Here is a 20,852-nt window from a genome sequence, read left to right on the forward strand (position 1 = left end):
AAAATTATGGATTAAAATTTGTCATTTAATCTCATTTGTAAATGTTTCTTAAAGTAAATGTAAAGTGCTGACATTTTAAAATGTGAGGACAATGTAGGGTAAAGAAATACTGAGCTCTCTGTATTATGAAATAGTGTGTAAACTGGAGCATAGGAGGTTCCATGTGAACATCAGGAAGAACTTCTTTACTGTAAGTGACAGAGCACTGGAACAGGTTGCCCAGGGGGGTTGTGGAGTCTCCTACATTGGAGATATTCAAGGCCCACCTGGACAAGTTCCTGTGTGATGTACTCTAGGTTACCTTTCAGGGGGGGTTGGACTAGATGATCTTTCGAGGTCCCTTCCAACCCTTGGGATTCTGTGATTCTGTGAGTTGGCTTGTGTACCCACTCTGCTTAAGGAGTATTGAAGGCAGTGCACAACTGTGTTGGGATTACTGTTAAGAGGTTTCTGTAATTTTCACTTGTGCACTGTACAGATTTGGGCTTTTCCCTTGTCCAGTGTGTGGCTTCATAGAGTTCTATTTTTCTTTAATGATTGGCATGTGCCCAGTAAAAAGCAAATTATCCATATGAAATCAGCGTGGTTTTTTTCTTCATCTGTTTGGATTTTTTTTTTTCAAAAAGAAATGAATCTATATGTATCACATCAATATTTCATGCTGATGAAAAAAATAAATATTCTACATTGGCCATAAGGTGGTTTTGTGCACCAAAGCTCTATTATTTGTTATGTACATGAATAAAGTCTTAAGTGGCCGGAATCATGTTTACATGGTTTTGGCTACATTAGTTTATAGAAGATACTTTCTTTCCCTGAAAGGATTGCTTTTGTAGTTTCTTACAGTACTGAGTTCTGCTTACATCCTGAGATTTTTAGTGTAAGTTCGATACTGACTTGAAATGATATAGCTAATGTATTACAGAGCTCTTACTCATTAGCTTCTCATAAATATCCACCTAACAGCCTAGGCTTGGAAGTAGCAAGTGTGTCTGCAGATACTCCTTGTGAAAAATGTGAAGTCAAGAGTTTCAGAAGTTATTTTTATTTCTTTTTAAGTGCCTCAAGTACTTAAGAGGCTAGGTATCCAAACCTGAGATAGACTGGTAAAACTTTTTGTGTTCCTGGTGTTCCAGGAGTGTTCCATTTTTTACCTCATAGAAGGGGGATGGAATTGATGGATTGTTACTTTCCCCCTCTGAAGACTTGACTTAATTTTTATTAATTTGGTGAGCAAGTCTTTTTCATGTTTCCACAACTGTCCTCATGCTTAACAGTCTTGATGTTTGACAGAGATTTCCAGCCAGCTCAAGATGCAAGTGCTCAGCCTCTTGGGGAATCACAGCTGACTCGTGTTTGTTGGCAGATTTCTTTGGGATAGTTGCAGAAGTGGTTGCTCCCAGCTTCTGTGGAGCTCTTCTCTTGAATGACTGTGTGGGCATCTGTCTGCCCAATGTCAGTTTACACCAGCATACCTGTGAAGGTAGTAGTCTTTGGCAGAAAGGTGGGCAGCAAGTGCTAGCTGCTTCATTCCACCATATTAAACCTGCCAGAAAATGCTTCCATTTCTGGGCTTGTGCTTGGCACATATTAAAGCATTTCTTTATATTTTGGAAAGCCAAGTTTCACTATGTCTTTTTTGAAGACTGTGAATGTGCCACCTGCTAGCCTATGTGCTTCATCTTTATAGCATTAATTACATGGTGAGGACATGGACTTCATATTATGTTGATTTAAAGAATACCCAAATGTTACTTTTATTTAGTTGGTCACAGGTCCATATAGCACCTTGTAAAATACGTAATGATTAATTTCTATTCCAGAAGGCTCGTAACCTGAAGCTTCAGTTCTTCAGGGATGTAGATATCTACCATTAGGTATGTGGTACCAAAGATGTTGTTCAGGTATTTAAGATTGAATGCTAATGTTATGCTTAAGGCTCCGGCCCAGCTTTAGGATAACAATACACATAAATGACAGCATTGTGTGAAGAAGGTGTGTGGACTGAGGGCTGGATTTCAGACCATAGCAAAGAAAGTAATGAAAATAACAAAGATTGCACAGCACGTGGAATTTCTAAAATTTATAGCACCTTTTCACTGTTTTTTAGCTTTATTTACTGTTCTTCTTCTCACTGACAAATATGACTTGAATACTGATTAAAACACCCCCCTTAAATTTGCAACTTAGCAGTATAGCCTCGGGCACATGTTAACAACTCCTTAGAAAGTACTTCACAGTCTTTTGGTATTTCCACATCACTTAGCATATCATTGCATTTATACACAAGTTTTGTCTGATGCTGAGTAGCCATCAGCTTTTCTAAAAGGAATGTTAAATAAAATACTTCTTTGTGCTGTCGGGGTTTTTTTTCTCAGGCTGCAGCTGGTTTAAATATCTCAGATTTTGAGGTCTAAATGGTGAAAACTGCTTCTGAGAAGTCGAACAGAAATAGAACAAGAAACTTGAAATGTGAATGAATGTTACACATCATATCTGCTGCTATTATGACTACGTTAGAATGGCAGATGTCAATATATAGGTTCTTTAGATGTTATATATTATTAATAATTTATTTCAGATACCAGCAAGATAAATACTCTAACATTACAAAATCAGCAATACCATTTTAGATTTGTTTCAGCTGTTACAGAGCTAACCATTGGTTATTTCTTTTATAAAAGTTCTCAGCTTTATCAGAAAGCCAAGGGAAAATATGAGGGAAAACTTGAATGATACGAGACATTTGAAATAGTAACCACTCATGCACTTCACATGCCCCAGCAATAAGAAATGATTGCAGAATCCCTATCTATGACCTCTGTGTGTTGAAAAGAACGGTGGGAGCCCTAAAAAGCCAATAAAAGGTATTTGACAGTTGACACTTCAGGCTGAGAATCATATGAGGACTTTTCTGGAAAAGCCAAAGTTCTGTGCTCTTTTTCAAGATACATAATGTTAAGCTCAGGTATTCTGAAATACAGGTTTATCTGATAAAATACTGGGTTTGATCCATGTTCTCCAGACCCTATATCCCTCTTTATGCTTGAATCAACATGAATCAACAGCTTTACCTGGAGCTATTAGTAATACAAGGATATGTGTCATTACACTAAATTCTACCCCAACAAAGGTAGATTTTGTCAGTAACATTGACAAAAATGTAAGAACATACCTGTAATACTGTCAGCTGTATAATGGAAAGGAAAAAGATACGGAAATTGGAAAAAAATAGAAAAAAGAAAGAATAAATTTGTTGTATCATCCCAGTCTGGTTTTTACCAGTTATGTAGCACCCTATTTTGGCCATCTTGTCAGGAACTGTCTCAGAAATAACCTGAGGATATCACAAAACAACAGCTAAGGGGAAGGAAGACATTTTGATACGTGATCAAGTTAAACTGTACAAAAATACAGCACAAGAGTATAAAAATGTATTTCAGAGGCAAAGGTAGTTACAAGTTCTCTACAGGGAGACAATTAGATTTTTTCCACCTTCTTAAGGAGATAGTTATTGAAATTAGGCAATTGATTTAGAAGGGATACAAGGAGTGTTGTATAATTAACCCATTCAATTCTTTGCCACAGGCTAAATTCCAGTCGAATTCCTTCACTAATTCAGTCACTCTCAAAGATAACACTGAAGATGAGATATACATTAGAATGCTATCTGTAATTGCCTTAACTAAGAAGAAAAACAATTGTTTTCCTGATTAAAGGCTTGAAGTATACATCACCTGAAAGTAGGTATAAATTCCCCCATGTGAATTATTACTCGAATGTATTGTGGGAATTCTATGTCTTTGAGCATATAGCTTTGACTGGTGTCTGCAAATGGTATAGGTGATGGGCTATCTCTTCTACGTTATTCAAAATTACCCTGACTGCAACAGATGCGATCATGATCTTTTGCAATGGAGGCTTGGGAAACTATATATGTTTATACCTCCAGCTTAAACCAAATTAAATCAGGAAACTCACAAGTGCCAAAATTGTTGAGCAGTTAAAGCTCCTCTCTTCCTAATAAGCTTAAGTGGTGTAGAAAAGGATCTTTATTACATCTGGGATTACCAGACAGTGTTGTCGTGTAACATAATGCATTATGCATTTGTTCCAATGAGTGCACTGGTATTAACAATGTTTCCATATCTACTGCCATTCACAGAAGTCATACTTATGTTACTCTTAAAAAAAAGAATATGTATCTTGTAAAATAGTCAAGCTTTTGTTCTTCTTGGAGGTGTATTGTATACTGTCTGTAGTGAGAAACAGCTACAAACAAAACATATCCCTTTCTAAATATTCATTGTTGATTCGGTCTGAAAAGAAAGACATGGTTACAGTGCTGTTATCAACATAAAGAGAAATGTGAAAGTATATGAGAGACAAATAAAAGTCTTTGAAATTTCTCATCATACAAAGAGTTTTAGCTATTTCAAAGAAAGAATAAACAGTATTATGGCCAAATATAGAGTTTTTAAACATGCATTGACTTCCAGCTATCATTCAGGTACCTGGGATACCCCTAAGGTTTAGGGGCAGTGTCCTTCATTTGGTGAAGCTCTTGATGCCATATATGGGATTCAAATTTGACATCAGCATTTTATTTTGAGTTGTGGTGCTCTTTCCTACATGTAAGCTTTGCAGCTGATAACGTGCCACTCCATTTATAGTTGCCACGTTTTGCTGGTGACCTAGTCCCTGCTCCCTGTAACATACCACTAATGCCACTAATAAGAGCCAAAATAATTTTGCCTGCCATGTGACATTGCACATTCTATAATACAATTCTCCGGAGTACTGTAGTTCTCCTGTGCCATTCTCTGTACTTGCTTGGATTTGGTGTCTTCTGATTTTTAACAGCTTGAATCAGAACTAAATTTTTCAAAGCTGAGAATGTTAAGGAATGTCATTTAGGTGTCTAAATATGGTTGCCTGATTTTCAGATGAAGTGAATATGTGCATGTTCCTTCACGTCCGCATGCATGTGTGTACCCCATAAAAATCATACCTATAAAAGAAACAGTTTAAAGTAATTACCTTGAGGAATCCAAATTTGAAAGTTGTTCTTCAGCCTTCTCATGGTAGCTTGTATATAGTTAAAGTTCCTATAGCATAGTTAATAACATAAGGAATATTTCTTATCTCTTGAGACATCAAGGTTCTTCCTCCTAACATTAATATTAATCTTGCACTGGGGATTAGATTGCTTTCCAAGAATTAGAATCCTAACACAGTTTCTCCATTCTACATTAACAAGCTCTTTAGGAGTTGGGTTTTGTTCTCATTAATAGAGCAGAACTGTACTCTTAATTAAGCAAATGAGTCAGACAAAGACTGACATATGCAAATTAGAAAGAAGCCTGGTAGGCAAGAGGAACAAAGAGAGGCAAAAGACTTCAGAAAAGCAGTAGTGTCACAGAATAATTCCTCTAACTACAGGGAACCACTGAAATTAGTGTAGTAAATAAGGTGTGATGATATAACCAGAAAAAAAGTTTAATCTGAAAAGCAATACTAAGACCTCTAGAAGTTCCACTTTCTCAGCTCCAATATATAACCACCAAGATGTTCATTTACATGGGGGATTACTCAGTCTAACAAAGGGAACACTTAGTATCACAACATTTACAAGGACAGTGTTGAAATGAGCTATAGTCAGGTTGGTGTCATTTTCCATACTGTGAAAATCTGATTCTGAACTATTTAAGTAGCCCTAAGAGAGTTTTGTTTTCCATGAGCTTCTCTGAACTTGATTTTAACCCCCACAGGAAGGGGAATCAAAGCTTCTTAACTGAGAAGCTTCTTAAATGAGATTAGATTAACTCCATTTGTAACCAGTTTCTTAAATTACTATACTCAGGGGATTCAATGCGTTAAATGTCAGAAAACTCCTCCTATTGCATAGCAAGTAGTTCTAGCATGCTACTAACCAAAACTCAATATATTCAGTAAGGGTCTTTCCAATAAATTTAGGGCTATACAGTTCAAAGATTCACAAATTTAATAGTTGCTAGGCAGTAAAAAGAAAACTTTTAATTTTTCTGTTTCAGAAGGCTTTAATGTGCATACAAAAAATGTAATGCTAAGTGGCAAACAAATACAGCTGTGAAGTTTCACATGGCCACCAGAGCTCTATTCATCTGTATTCAGACATTATGATAGTTGTTTTTTGATGGTGGAGTTATTAATGCTTTAAAAGTGGATTGCTGAACATAGTTGTTAATGAACCAGATTTCTTCCAGAATTTCTTGATCATATATAATGACTAACTTTCACAAAGCCTGAAGAGCCAAAAGCTAAAATCAACACTGAACTTTCCAGCAAGTAATGGTGATCTGTCTGCTAGAGAAAGACAAAGGTTTACATCCTTAAGGGAATGAAATGTCTAAATACTGTTTAAATTGACCTCCTCCCACTGAAGCCACTGAGAATCTGGTCTTTGCATAGAACTTAAAACCTAAATGTCTCTGTGTTGTTGCACCAAAGTATTCACCTGCAATATCCATGTATGTAATGGAAACACCATAGCGAAATATTAAACTGTTTTATCAAGTCATATATTGATTGTTGTGCCACCTGTGATCATCTTTGGGCTGCATAATAATTGAAAATGAAGGAAAACAGCTTTTAGATCAGTTTACATGTAAGACAACATGTCTATGAATTACTGTAGGCACACATCTCTTTTGGATCAACTCATGTTAGCCAGATGTTATCATAGAAGGAAGAATTTTAAATTTTTAGAAAGAGAACTCAGTGATGTTGCTGAGGATTTTGTCATGATTCTTAGTGATGCCATGTTCTTAGGCAGGAGGCTTAACAGCATTTACTGGAGAGAGCGCTAGATTGTCCTTTGGACTTGTTTGTTAGGTGACATTAGATGACATTCCTCATTAAAAAGGAAAACTATAAATGATTGAGTTAGCAATGCAGAACATTTCCTGTAGATGATCACATCTTCACTTCTGTCATGGCAAAACATATTCACAGGCATTTTTGTCTGTCAGTTTTCCCCTTCCAACCTGGTCACCTTCCTGGCTGCTCACACCTGCTTGCATAACTGTCTCAAGTTACTGGTAGACACTGGGAAAAGTTCTCCACTGGAACAAGAAAAGTCCTACATCTCAGTGTGGGGCCATGTTCATTACAAGACCACACTACTGACGTGTTCCTATATGAGAACTGCTCATAAATTGGAATTCAAAGGGCAGCGTGTAGCTGTGGGTGTGCACAGAGATTTAAATACACAGGGAGCATTGCTATTGAGGATACACAGGTGAAGAGCTCAATAATGAGAGATGCAGGTGGATGAAACTGAAAAAAATGTGCAAAGTGCTTTGAAGTGGAAATGCATCTATAGCTACTTCATTAATGTATATTCACACTGTATCTCAGTTAATCTGCTTCCAAGGGTTTAATGATATCTTAAATATCAAATAGCTGATAGCAAGTAGGTTTCATTCTGTGTGTGATACTTGAATAAAATATCACAGAATAACAGAATTGTAAAGGTTAGAAAGGACCTCTGGCGATGGCCTGGTCCAACCCTCCCTGGTCAACGGGGGGGTCAGTTTATATAACTCTAGTTAACCCACAATAGATACCAAATTCCAGCAACACACAGTTTACCCTATAGCAAGCTGTTTTTTAATTGCATGCAGAGACACAAGGACAAAGAGTGTAACTCCCCAGGGGCTGAGATGAGACGAGTTCAGTAACTAAGTATAACACAAACCACTGCTGCTACCACCAATAATAATAATGATAAGGGAAATAACAAGGGAAGAGAATACAGCTGCTTGTGAGGATCAATGTTTACAGATATGTAGAGTGGGTGTCAGGATGATGGAACAAGGTTTTTTTTCAGTGATATCCAGTGATAGGACAAGGGGCAATGGGTGTAAACTGGAGCATAGGAGGTTCCACGTTAACATCAGGAAGAACTTCTTTTCTGTAAGAGTGACAGAGCACTGGAACAGGTTGCCCAGGGGGGTTGTGGAGTCTCCTACATTGGAGATATTCAAGGCTAGTCTGGACAAGTTCCTGTGTGATGTACTCTAGGTTACCCTGCTTTTGCACGGGGATTGGACTAGATGATCTTTCGAGGTCCCTTCCAACCCTTGAGATTCTGTGATTCTGTGACATGTGAATGTACATACACCTGGCCATTTAATTCAAAAAGATACTATAAATAACACCATGTGTTCTTACAGATTCTTGCTTTAATGTCAAGATTGAATTATTCAAAGTATGGACTTTCATCTGGCTTTGCCTCAAGACTTAGTCTTTCATGGAAACATCCATTCTTGCATCATGTGTCCTTGCCCATGGCAGGGGGGTTGGAACTAGATGATCTTAAGGTCCTTTCCAACCCTAACTATTCTATGATTCTATGATTCTATGGTGCTGTACCTAGCTCTTACACATGTACGAAAGCAACTGAGAACACATTCTCCCCACATTCAAATTTAATGTAGCATCCATAATGTAGATCACCCAGTATTACTTTTATTACCCTGTTTATGCATCCCAATCTACCACAGTAAATTATGTGATAAAAGCTTTGATTTTTTTTTTTACTGTTGCTATTTCAGGAACACTTAGGGTTTATGTTCTAAAAACATTTATGCCAGACAGAATTGTTAAATCATTGTTTTAAATCATTAATTGTTCTCTCAATGTAGAAAAGTGAGTTTAGAGAATTACAGAATCATAGAATCCTAGAATAGTTAGGGTTGGAAAGGACCTTAAGGTCATCTAGTTCCAATGCCCCTGCCATGGGCAGTGATGATAAATTCTCAACCATGAACTTCAGTGCCTAAAAGCCATTATTTAACACACCTGGTTTTGCAGGACTCGGCACTGGGAAGACAGAGACAACCCTGACATGGCCAAGTACACTGCAGTATTGAGTATGTAAGGAATCAGTTACCTTCACAAGAGAGTAGAAGTGTTATTGACAGAGGGTGGTCGCTAGTCAAAGTTTTTATACGTGCTCTGTGAACCTCAGAGTCACAATGGACAATATTTTTGAGTCTCTTGTTATAATTTGCATAGAATGGAGCTGTATAACATATGGCTTTTAAGCAAAGAGTTGCATGAGCCACCGTATGTCCCCTTGTCCTGGTTTCAGCTGAGATAGAGCTAATTTTCTTCCTAAGAGTTAATACAGTTCTGGTTTTTTGCTCTAGTCTGACAGTAATGCTGATAACACACCAATGTTTTATTTGTTGCCAAGTAGCATTTACCCTGATCAAGGACTTTTCAGTCTCTGGCAGTGAGGAGGGGCACAAGAAACTGGGAGGAAGCAGAGACAGGACACCTGACCTAAACTAGCCAAAGGGATGCTCCATACCACAGTACCTCATGCCTGGTATATAAATGGGAGGGAATTGCCTGGGGAAGTCAATTGCTGCTCAGGGACAGGCTAGCTATAATTTTTAACTGTTCATTGTAAAAAATATCAACATATTTTAAGGAGAATATTTTCTGATCTGAGGGGAAGACTGTCACTGTCTGGAGACCACCTGTGGGCCTCCAATGCTGCAGGCTGTGGAGACGTTTGGTTCTGTACAAGTGACATCTCACATTAGTCAATGCATGAATAAGCGCTGACTAATAAACCCATCTTCCTGAGCTGTACAAGTCTCCTTGTTTTCCTTTCTTTGCATAAATGTAATTTCATATCTTAGTAATTTCAGAAAGCATCCTAATGGTCCTTTGTCAAACTCTGTGCACAGGATTGCTGCTGTTCGTTCACAGCAATGCAGAAGCAGTAACTTGTAAGTAATCATGAAACAGCACACAATTTTGATTTTACTACAGAATGCTTTATATGCACACATAAGAAAAACCTTCCATAAAATCATATTAAATTATTCAATTTTTTATGTGTACTGAAGGACCTTTGAAATTTGGATTACTGTTTTTTTTTTTTCGCAGATGTTCTATGGCAACACATCTATGCATGTAGTGTCTTCAGTAAAATGGTTCAGTTTTGAAGACTATAAGCAATGAAGCAAGGCACACTTCAGGCAAGCTTGGTCATCCAAAGTGGTCTTTTTTCTGCTTTTAATGAGGCATCCCAGCTCAGGCAGCACAAGTACAGAGCCCTTTTTGCATACTGAAGTGGAAATTCAGGCATTAAAGCATTTTCTCAAATGACAAGGTTGAGATCCTAGTCTCTTTAGGAAAACAGAGATACTTGCTATACTAAAGTCTCAGAAGAACAACTTATTGCAATAATGATGGAACTAGTAATGCCTGATTTCTTAGGCTTAGTGTACTCTCTCTATACACTACTCACACCGTATTGTATCAGGATTTTCCTGCTGTCCCCTGTGACATTCTTCACACTTGTAATGTCTCCAGTAACCTTCACTTAATAGCTAACCATCATTGCCACGCAGAATCTCTCTCATACATTACTTAAGTACATCTGTATCCAGTATGGAGCTGTGCTGATGCTGTTTGGGTTTTGGCAGAGCAAACAGCAGACTTTTGAGTTTGTATTGGGTGAGACCTTTCCTCGAGGGACACTAATTTAGGTTGCTTTCCTCTCCCTTGAAGACAATTATATTCCTACAGGTTTCATGAAAATGCAATCATGATCATAGAATCTTAGAATATCAGCTTGGAAGGGACCTCAAGGATCATCTGATCCAACCCTTTTAGGCAAAGCATGATCTTGACTAGAAATCCCAGCACGCTGTCCAACTGAGTGTTAAAAGGGTAATCCACCACTTCCCAGGGGAGATTTTTCCAGTAGCTGATTGTTCTTACTGTGAAAAATGTTCCTCTTGTTTTCAGTCAAATCTCAGTGGGAGTAACTTATGCCCATCATCCCTTGTCTTTTCCATGTGACACCTTGTAAAAAGGGAGTCTCCATCTTTGTAGCCACCCTTTAAATACTGGAACATCTGGTGAAACTTGTAGGAATCTAATTCTCTTTGAGACTACAATTCTCTGTCAAACCTGACAATGGCTAACAAATTGTGATGGGGGACTGATGGCTGGCTGGCTGGCTGGATGGATGCATGGATGGATGGGTGGACGGATGGATGGATGGATGCTTACAACAGTCACAAAAGCCCATTTCTGAGGAAGCCAGAATGCAGTGATGGCTTGCTTCAGGCATATGTTCAAACTCTAAAAATGCAGCATGACTTCTCTCTTCCAAAACCTAAAAATAGGTTTGTTTGCATTTAAGTAATAGAACACATGTCTGCCCCAATGTATCATTAATAAAACTGAACTGTAAATCAGCATTAATAATTTTAGCAAAATAGAGGTAGTCAAATGTAACAAATTCTTTTGCCATTTTTGTGGCAGCAGGCATTACATTTCCTCTGAGCTTGGGAAAAGAAATAGGCAATCAAGTTGTGCACAAACACTTGGGGTGTGAAAGTTACCAATGCTATAGTTTGCCAGTGGAGAAGGACCTTTGAGAGAAGAGGAACAAGTCTTGAAAAGAAAGGAGAAGGAAAGTTTTCTATGGTTTCTCAATGTATTTATGTGAGTGCTCTTTGTATCTGTGATCTGTATATCTGTGTATGCATATATGTCATATATGTGCACACTGTGTGCATGTGCCTACTGGGAATACATTGCCTTTTAACAGCGATACTTTGCCTATAGATGCTAATACTTTCAAATGGTAGAGCTGGTCTGTACCCAGTGAGATATATTGAAGACTAGATACTTTGCAGCACTGCCTTAGCATTCTGAAAGACTTCTAAGCATAAGCAACCTCTGTTTAGATAGATATTTAATTTCCTAAGTGAAGGAAAACAGTAGGGTGGTTATGGTTTCCCAAAGGAACACTAGCCATTATTAAAGGAGCATTTATAAAAGCTATATTCTGACTGTGAAGGCATATTTTCCAGGAAGAATTATTGAAAAGGACCAAAACACAACAGCTCTACATTCTGTGTAACAGCATTATTTTGTCTTTGATGTAGACAGACACCATCTGATATGCCTCCCACGTTCCAGAAAGCCTGACTTCACTGGGGAAATGGGCACAGGCAATGCTGACAGGTGAACAAGCACCAGGGAGAACTAGCTCTTGCTTCTCACTTGGGTTTCAGCTTACTCCCAGGGCCTTTCTAACAGAGATACAGGATTAAAAAAACCTTTTTACAACTGTTTTCTTTACAGATTTGTGAGGTTAATGGCAAGTGTCGGTGTAGAAATGAGTCCAGCATTTTCTGAAACTGTGTCATAGTCTAAAAATAAAAGGATTTTCTATTTTTTTTTTCCTAATTTTCCTTTTCTCCTCAGGAAACAGTCATGCAATATTAACTTCAGCCCAGCAGGACTGCCTGTGTGTGAGTGTGGGGACTGAGAAATGCAGATGATGTGAGAACATAAAGAATGCAAAACCGAGTGAGAGTGCTTGGGAAGAAGCAACTGCCGTGAGGTCAGTGTAAATCTGAGGAAACTGCTTTCCCCTCTGTTTACCGGGCTAGAGCTTTTCCACAGGAACCATGCTTACTCCTGAGTAAGCATCTAACTATCTCGATGGTGTATTTTGGACAGCAAAGCACAGTAGTCTGAAAACACAGGATTTCTTCCTTGTGTTCAAGTCGGGTCAGTCATGTTCCCCACAGTCATACTGCATAATTACATGGGCTGATGTGTTACGTTCTCAGGAACCACGCAAGAAAACATATCATTTTGGATTGCATTGAAAATGCATTCTTTGGCCTCTCTGAATGAAGCAGAAGAAGGATCCTCAATGAGAGCCACTGGTTGTTGTTTAGGGATGAGAGAAGTATAAGTGTTCGTTTAGCTGTTCTACCATGACATTTCATTCTGGCAAACCAGAATTTCTACAGCAAATTAGAGTTTAACAAAACAAATCCTGTTGTTTAAGCTGATTAATTCCTGAAACGAAAGATGTTCCCATGAGGTTTTCTCTTGTACCTTTCTGGAAAGAGTTACGTTGCAGGATGCATGGCTGGAGTGGAAATGGAGCTTCCCCTAGCTGCAGAAATGAGTGAAGAAGACTGCCAGTACTTCAGTTCTGGCAAAGTTAATGTACTGCATCCTTGTATGGATCAACATCAAACCCAGTAGCATCAGAGAACCAAAAGTTATAAAATCCTTTTTAGGAACCACTTAATATTACACAAAAATGTGCAGGGTCAGGTAAGGATTATTTTGAGAATAAAAATAAACATAATGAAATGAAAGATGCAGCTTGAGCTGCTGCCAAAATACTATTCTGCTAATGTTGCCTGTAGATCAAAGAGCATTAATAAATTAATGAAAAAAAAAGCCCTTCTGAAAAATTAAGAAGAGCATAATGGGATTGTCACAGTTTTAGGGAAAAGTGTCTAAAGGTGAAATTAAGAATCCAGTTACAGCCAAAGCATGTCTGCTTTATGTCTCAATACAATTTCTTTGAAAATAGAGATGTCTGACAGATTATGCCAGTTATGCAGATGATAAATAACTTGGAATTTTTCTTACAAGTGATGCAGCAGTGTCTGAGAACAATAACTTCTGTTGAAATCTGGTTTATGAAGATCCTAATCCTTGAAAACATAGCTAGAAACTGCAGATGGCAGCCCTCAACCTCTGAAAACACTCCTGCAGATTTAACTGTGCGCTCCAATGACTTTGACTATCTATCTGTGTCATCACTGTGATGAGAAACCCTAACGGAGACCAGCTGCTTTAGATATGGCACACATTTATAGTGAGAGGCAAAGAATTTGCAACTCAGATAGACAGGACAAAGGTGAAAAAAGGAGTTGTGTTATTCCTGTTTCACACAGGGAGGGAAAAAAGCACAGCAAAGTAAAGAGCCACGGCACTCTGTTTCTGTGCTAGCAGGGGCGAGCTTGCTTCCTCTCATGTGCCCATCTATCCAGAAGCAAAGGCAGCTGCACTAACATGAAGCTGAATCTCACTGCAGCTTGTAAATTTGAAAGCTGCTATTGGGCCCCCCCTTGAAGCTGTCTATTCTTAAGGCTAAACAATCCCAGCTCCCTCATCCCTTCCTGTTAAGGCAGGTGCTCCAGCCTGAGATCTCCTTGTTGAACCCCCTCTGGGTTGCCTCATGTGCCTTTCTGGTAGCAGGTGACCCAAAACTGGACAATTTTTTTTTTTTTTTCAGATTATTTGGATTCAGAAATACACCACTTAAACTTAGAGAAATTCCTTCTACTGAAGCATTTTTCAAAAGGTGGGCAAGAACTGCAGTATGAAACTGCGAGTTGCAATGCTTTGCAGGGTACAAAATATACTTGTTTTAAGAATCATTAAGTACCTCAAGAGAATTTTATGATAAGACCTGAGTTATAACGATATAAATTCTCTGTACTGGCGCAAACTCCAATTTGTAATTCTTGAGGATTTAATGTGATATTTCCTGGAGATCAGTAATTCTCTAATCATCAAGAGCATCACTTTTTTCTACCTTCTCAGAAAAACTATGTTAGAGAACAGAGGTTGGGCTAACTGGATGCTCCACTAATTTAATATGGCATTTTTTCCTCTCCTAAACATGATTATCCACCTCCCAGTTGTGTAGGATTATTTCCTATTTTTAATTCACTAGCATTTTTCATGGTGCAACCTTAATATGCTATTTCCAACCCACATCTGGGTCAGTATGACAGAGAGCAGGGAGATTTTCCTGTTACCACGCAGAAGGACGATAAATCTTTAACCCTGAATGTGCATGAATCAAGGACCAATGGAGTGCTGATATGACTGAAGAAGGTCCTTCATTACTCTCACAGAAAAATGCAAGGCATTAAAGAGGATGATATCCTGTGCCTCCCCACCAAAAGCACGTGTGAAACTGGAACAATGGGAATCCCTTTCAGCCTTCCTGACAGCAATGTACACAGACTGTGATATCTACTGATGTATAACATTATATGCACAGACATAATGCAGGTGCAGAGTTGTAGGCATGTTACATCCCTGCTGGGTTTTGAGGACTTTCCCAAGGAGTCAAACTTCACACCGTCTCTTCCTGACTGGACATCTCTGTTCAGGCACCAGTTTGTCTGACACGATAATACCAAAAGCAGGCTGGAGAAAAAAGCAGGTGAATTTACAGCAACAAGAACAAAAGGTTTATATTCCTCAATACTGCAAATGACGTGTCTCTGCCAGCAAAGTGCTGAAGCAGCCCTGCACCAGAAACCGGCTGTACCCCCTGGAGACGTGGTGACAACGACATCTAGTGTTAAGAGCTTAGATAGGCTTCAAACAAGGATCTGCTCCACTGCACTATTAGTCTTGCTTTCTTCCCACTATCATATCTGCTCTGTCCTCTTTCCTCTCTCTCTCTCCCCACGTAATTTTTTTAACTCATTCTTCTAGCAGATACCGGATTTGAGATTGCAGCCTCCACAGCACATGGCAAGGGTCTAACTTATATTAACTAATAACACTTATATTGCCCTAATAGCCTGCATGGATGTGCTTGGTAGACAGATGGGACATGCAATGCAGTGCATCCCCAACTGAAGTTAGAATGAAAATAGTTAGCCAGGTTCAGTATCCTTGTTGCTGGTAACACAATTTCTCTTTCGTTTGGTTATAGATAGTATGTCCAGCTGCCAACCTTAATGGTCTCTGCCTGCTATTTTGTCTTAAGTGTTTTTATCCATTTAATCTATCACAAGCTAGGGAGACAAAAATAAAACTATTTAATCTGTCAGGATTGTTTGTCATGTTCCCAAATATATACAGCTTTAGGGTTGACTGCATCCAGGATGAGGAGGGAGAACTTTGTCTTTAAAAGGGGAGAAGGAACTATCACACAAGACAAGTATAGTAGGAAGCTATAGCCTCTGTAGCCTTATCTACCTTATAATGTTATTTAATAAAGTCTTTTTTCCTGTGTGCTCAGAAGAAATGTGGTGTTTTCTATTGGATTTTGTGATTCTTTCAACTTGCAGGCAAGGGGAAAAAATGGAGCAAGACTTTCTGCCTGCAGTATCACACCTTTTCTTCCTTCTGTCCTGGAGATGGGCAGATGTTCCACACAGATTGACTTGATCCAGTGACATAAAAGTCTATGGATTTTCCAGGATCTTTTTAGGGATCATGCCTAAAAAAAATAAAAATGAAAACCTCAATTCAAAATAAAAATAGAAGTTAGACAACTGAGGTTATTATACTCCTTCTTCAATCTAGTTGCCATGAATTTAAAGGAAGTGTAAGTTTGGACTTCATCTTGAGCATTATCTGGGGCTCTTTGTCAGAGACTGTAATTTCCAATGCTCATCCCTAGCAGTAACCTTGATGGCTTTTTGTAGTGATCAGGATTCCAGTGCCATCATCTGCGCTTTGGATCTGGTTAAGTAAGTGAAGACATGAAAGGAATTATTCAGCCACTTATAAATATTCCTAGACAATGAAGATGCTCCAACTGTGAGAATCTCTCTCTAAAAGAAGTCAAAGGGTGGCTTATCTTCTTGCTGAGAATACATTTTAGTCTCATTAGTAGAGTACCATTATGAGACACAGATGAGATCAGCTCAAAAATGTGAACTGAAAATAGCTTAGAAGCATAAATAGCAATGTCAAGTATATTCGATCTGGGTGACTACTGCCTTCGTATAAAATTTCCTGCTCAAAAATACAATTTGTCCCAAATGTTATGTGAATGTGCAATGAGAAAACATGAAAAATGTTAGCCAGTTATGGTCTAGAGTCTTCTCTTGCAATCAAATGTGACACAATGAAACAGTGAGTTCAGTGAAGTGGAAAGGACGCATAAATTCAGTTTAAAATGTTCTTGAAGTCTGAAGGACTCTGTGGCTCAGATTTCAGAAGATGGAATCATTAATCAGTGCCTGTCTTCCAGGGGAGTCCTTGTTCAGAATGACAAGATTCAGAATTTACTCTTCCCCACTGCAATCACTGTTAAATGTAGAGCCAATTATGTATAAAATATTTATAGTATCTGCCTGCACCCATTTTTACTGAGACATGGAGATATTCCAGTAGGTTTGATGTTTCTGAACTGGTGCTCATTCACTTACCAGTCTCATCCCTGCTTATGTTGTCTCCTGGGATCTTAGGCTGAAATCCAGGAATTTCTGTCCTTACCAGGCAAAACTGGTGAGTTCATATGTTTTGTGATACTGTTCCCAGGGGTATTCCTGGTACTCCCAGGAGTGTACACCTGGTTTCCTGGAGGCAAGAAGTAGCAGAGATTTCTTCCCTGAAACAACTGTTCAATAACTCCTGTTAACTGTTATTCCTTAGAGACAATACCAACAATAGAAACGATTTTGCTGTATCTGGAAGTAGTTAGCCTTTTCTACTAAGCTGACTCTATCTTTTCACTTTATAGTCAGAATGGTATTATATTCTGTTATTGGTTAGTGAGCTTTCTACACCTTGTGTGGAAATGGAAGCTTCAGGTTTGCTTGAAGGACATTTTGTGGCAGGGGTTAATCTAAATGCAAAGTGTGAGACTGCCTGCTCTATGCTGGGCAGGGGACACTGTCCAGTAGATGATATTGCACCCTTTCTAGTAGGGCAGGAAAGATACAGATATTTGTCTGACCTTATTCTCCTTGTCTGGAATTATCCTCACTTTCAATGCATCTCTCTTCCTGGTACAGGAATTAAAATCCACTGCTCTTTGATACAAATTGCGGACATAAACTTTTTGGCTCCTACAGCAATCAGAAGGTGATGAGAACTCTTGTGTTGGTGGCTTTTTGCAAGTAGGTATGGGATTTTCCCCCTAAACTGTACTACAGCTGTTGCTGCCAGCCATAAACCACTGGGTGGTTCATATTGGGATAGTTGAAAGTGAGAAGCATCTGTTTAGCCTTGGTCCATAGTGAAGAAATTAGCGACAGCTCTGTCAAACACATTCCCCTATGCAATATTACTTGTTAATTCTAAACCTATTTAGGTTTCCAAGTTATCCTGAAAAGAATGGGATAGTAGTATCTGTTAAGTTTTATTGTAGAGACAAATGTCAGGATTACATCCCCTAATGCCTAGTTATACACTGCATGTCTTAAAAGCATCCCTCCAGAAGGCAGATTAAGACATAAAAATATTCCTAATCATATTTTACTGAATAAGGAACAAGTTTGCTTAATTCTTTTTCTGAATATGTGCTTCTGTTCTTTTATTAATCTTTCAAAAATTATTTTTATCTGAAGAAATTAGGCAGCAATAGTTATTAGCTAATAAAACCTGCCTTAGAGGACTATCCTAAAATACGATTTCCTGCTATACATACATGCATTCAAATTTTTTTAATATGTTCATGAATTTTCTTGTAAGTGACAATTTCTTAGTATTTCATGTATAAGATGTGGTACAGATGACTTGTTCACCTATATATCTGTTAAGTGCCTGGTCCATTTTGAATTGCAAGGCAAAGTAAAAGACTAATGTTAGGAAAAAGAAAATCACTCTTGCTTGTATCAGACAGCCTAGGTGAAAGTAAAATGGAAAAAGCTGGAGTTAGATCACAGCAGAATTATTAACATGATTCTGGATTCTAAGAAGTGACAAGGCTTTAAGGACTCAAAAAGCTGAGGCACAGGAGACTAATGTAAAGTGAGCACTATCTTTCTAGTCAATAGTAAAGACCTTGCAGACGTGTGTGCTTTAAATACAAACTTCAGAACTGTTTTACATGTAGAAAGGGATGCTTGCAAGACAATGGAAAACTGAAGGTACCCCGGAAGGATCCAGGAAATCCACACAGCCGGTAGACAACTTGAGCCAAAGAGATCGAATGTTCTGGAGTTTGTAGTATGGTGCTCAACTCGCTGTTTACTGTGTTAACCCTGAACAGCTTCTTGAACTATTCGTTACTTGTTTTTCACTGGTGAGTCATGAATCCACCACATGGTGTCTCCAGTGCTGTGCTGCAGACTATCCCTGCCATGGCAGTGCATGACTCCCCAGGCTTAACACTGGTGACACCTGGCTTCTTACGCCTTGTGCTTAACCCTCTCATTTCTCCCCTTTTCTATTGCTCCTGACAGCAGCTCCATCCTGTCACTCAGGCAGGTTCATAACATGTATTCTGATCCTTCCCTCCATTCCATTAAATACAAGTTAACTATACCTGCTGTCCTTCAGGTATCTCTCCTCCCTTCTTATAACTTCTTTCCTTGCAGCCTTACTGGAAACTTGTCTCTCTTCACTCCCCATCATTCACAACACAACACTTTGCTACACCTGCCATGGTTTCCCATTTTTGCTCTTTTCCCCTGACTGGTTTAAAAGTCTTGCCTTAAGGTCCTTGTAGCTCTATCTCATTCAGCAGTCTGATCTCTCTTACCTTGCTCCCTTGCTCCAGTAAAGGGTCTAGTCTTTTCTCTGTTATTTTCTTCTTTATTTATCTCTGCAGGACCTTTTCCACACTGTATTTTTAGAGCCAGACCTGCCATCAGATGTTCAAAACTCTCCCAAATAATATTATACTTTCATGAGGTATTTCTGGGAACCCAACAGACTGTGTGAAACTTCACACACTACCAGTTCTTTAACAAGGTGCTAGTATAAAGGCTTGACTCTCTGACTGGTGTCTCCCTGTCTTAACCTATGTCCATCTGCAGGACTGCAAGCTTTTCAGACAAGGGCTGGCTCTGACTATAATCTCTTTTATGTGCCTAACTGCCATGCCTTACAAGTAACTGTGAGATACCTAGTAACATATTGCTGTAGGTTTTAAGATGCAAGCTGTATTTTTTATTATATTGCATATATGAGCAACCTTTTCTGTGATACTGCGTGGCATATCTGGCTGTGCTGGAATGGTGATTAGCAATACAAGTGTGGACACTGGGAACAAATTTCAGAATAAAAAGTGTGTTTTCAAATCCCATAGCTTTTTTCTGTGTTTCAAGAAAGGAGCTGAGAGCTCTCTCTCCCCTGTATTTAAAATACCTTTAAATTTAGCTGAAGTCCTCTGATATTTCTTCCCCATTGACTTCATTGTACATTCACCTCATAGTGGATTCTACCTACTCATTAAGAAAGATGGCAGGGGGTTGGAACTAGGTGATCTTAAGGTTCTTTCAAACCCAAACCATTCTATGATTCTATGATTCTGTGATGTTCATTTACAGCATGAATGCCATAATTTTAACTTATTAAAATGTTACCTTTCAGCACTTTGCCTATTAGCTGAATGTGAGATAATATGTGCATAGGAGAACCTTATGAGAATTGAAGTACAATATCCAGTTGTGTTCTGTAGTCTAGGAAAGCATTAATGTTTTCCCCATCTGTTCACACATTCGTTGTAGGATTTTACCTGCTACATAATATTAAAATGCTGACAATCTCAAGCCAAACATAGACTGAATGTTTGTTCCTGCTCTTATCATGCTCAAACAGACTTGCATGTGGTTCTTATTTCACCGTCACAAACTGAAATAATACACACTGATTTAACTGAAACATTCCCATGTTACTGTGACCTGTACTGTACCTAGTAAACCAGCATTTAAGGAAAAATAAATTGGATGAAAAGTATTTTATTTACATGTTTGTTTAGAAACAAACAGGAATTTTAGCAACAGCCAAAGAAAGCAACACTGTGCAAAGCTATGGATGGAAAAGAATCTAAATACTGCATATATATATATATACACACACATGTAACACTGATTACATAGAGAGCTTTTTTATATTTTATTAGTATTGTGTCTATTAAAGCAGTAAATAATGAAATATTTTCTTTACTACCTTCTGTGATTTAATTATGAAATCCTGTCTTTCCCAGCCTAGGAGGTTGCATTCCCAGGTCTGTGTGTGTTCTTTGCTAGAGGCCAGTCAGTAATGGTTCGTCCTTTACAATACATAAAACTCAGAGCTCAGTCTCAGTTAAA

This window comes from Melopsittacus undulatus, chromosome 7 (genome assembly GCF_012275295.1).
Source record: "Melopsittacus undulatus isolate bMelUnd1 chromosome 7, bMelUnd1.mat.Z, whole genome shotgun sequence".
Classification (NCBI taxonomy): domain Eukaryota; kingdom Metazoa; phylum Chordata; class Aves; order Psittaciformes; family Psittaculidae; genus Melopsittacus; species Melopsittacus undulatus.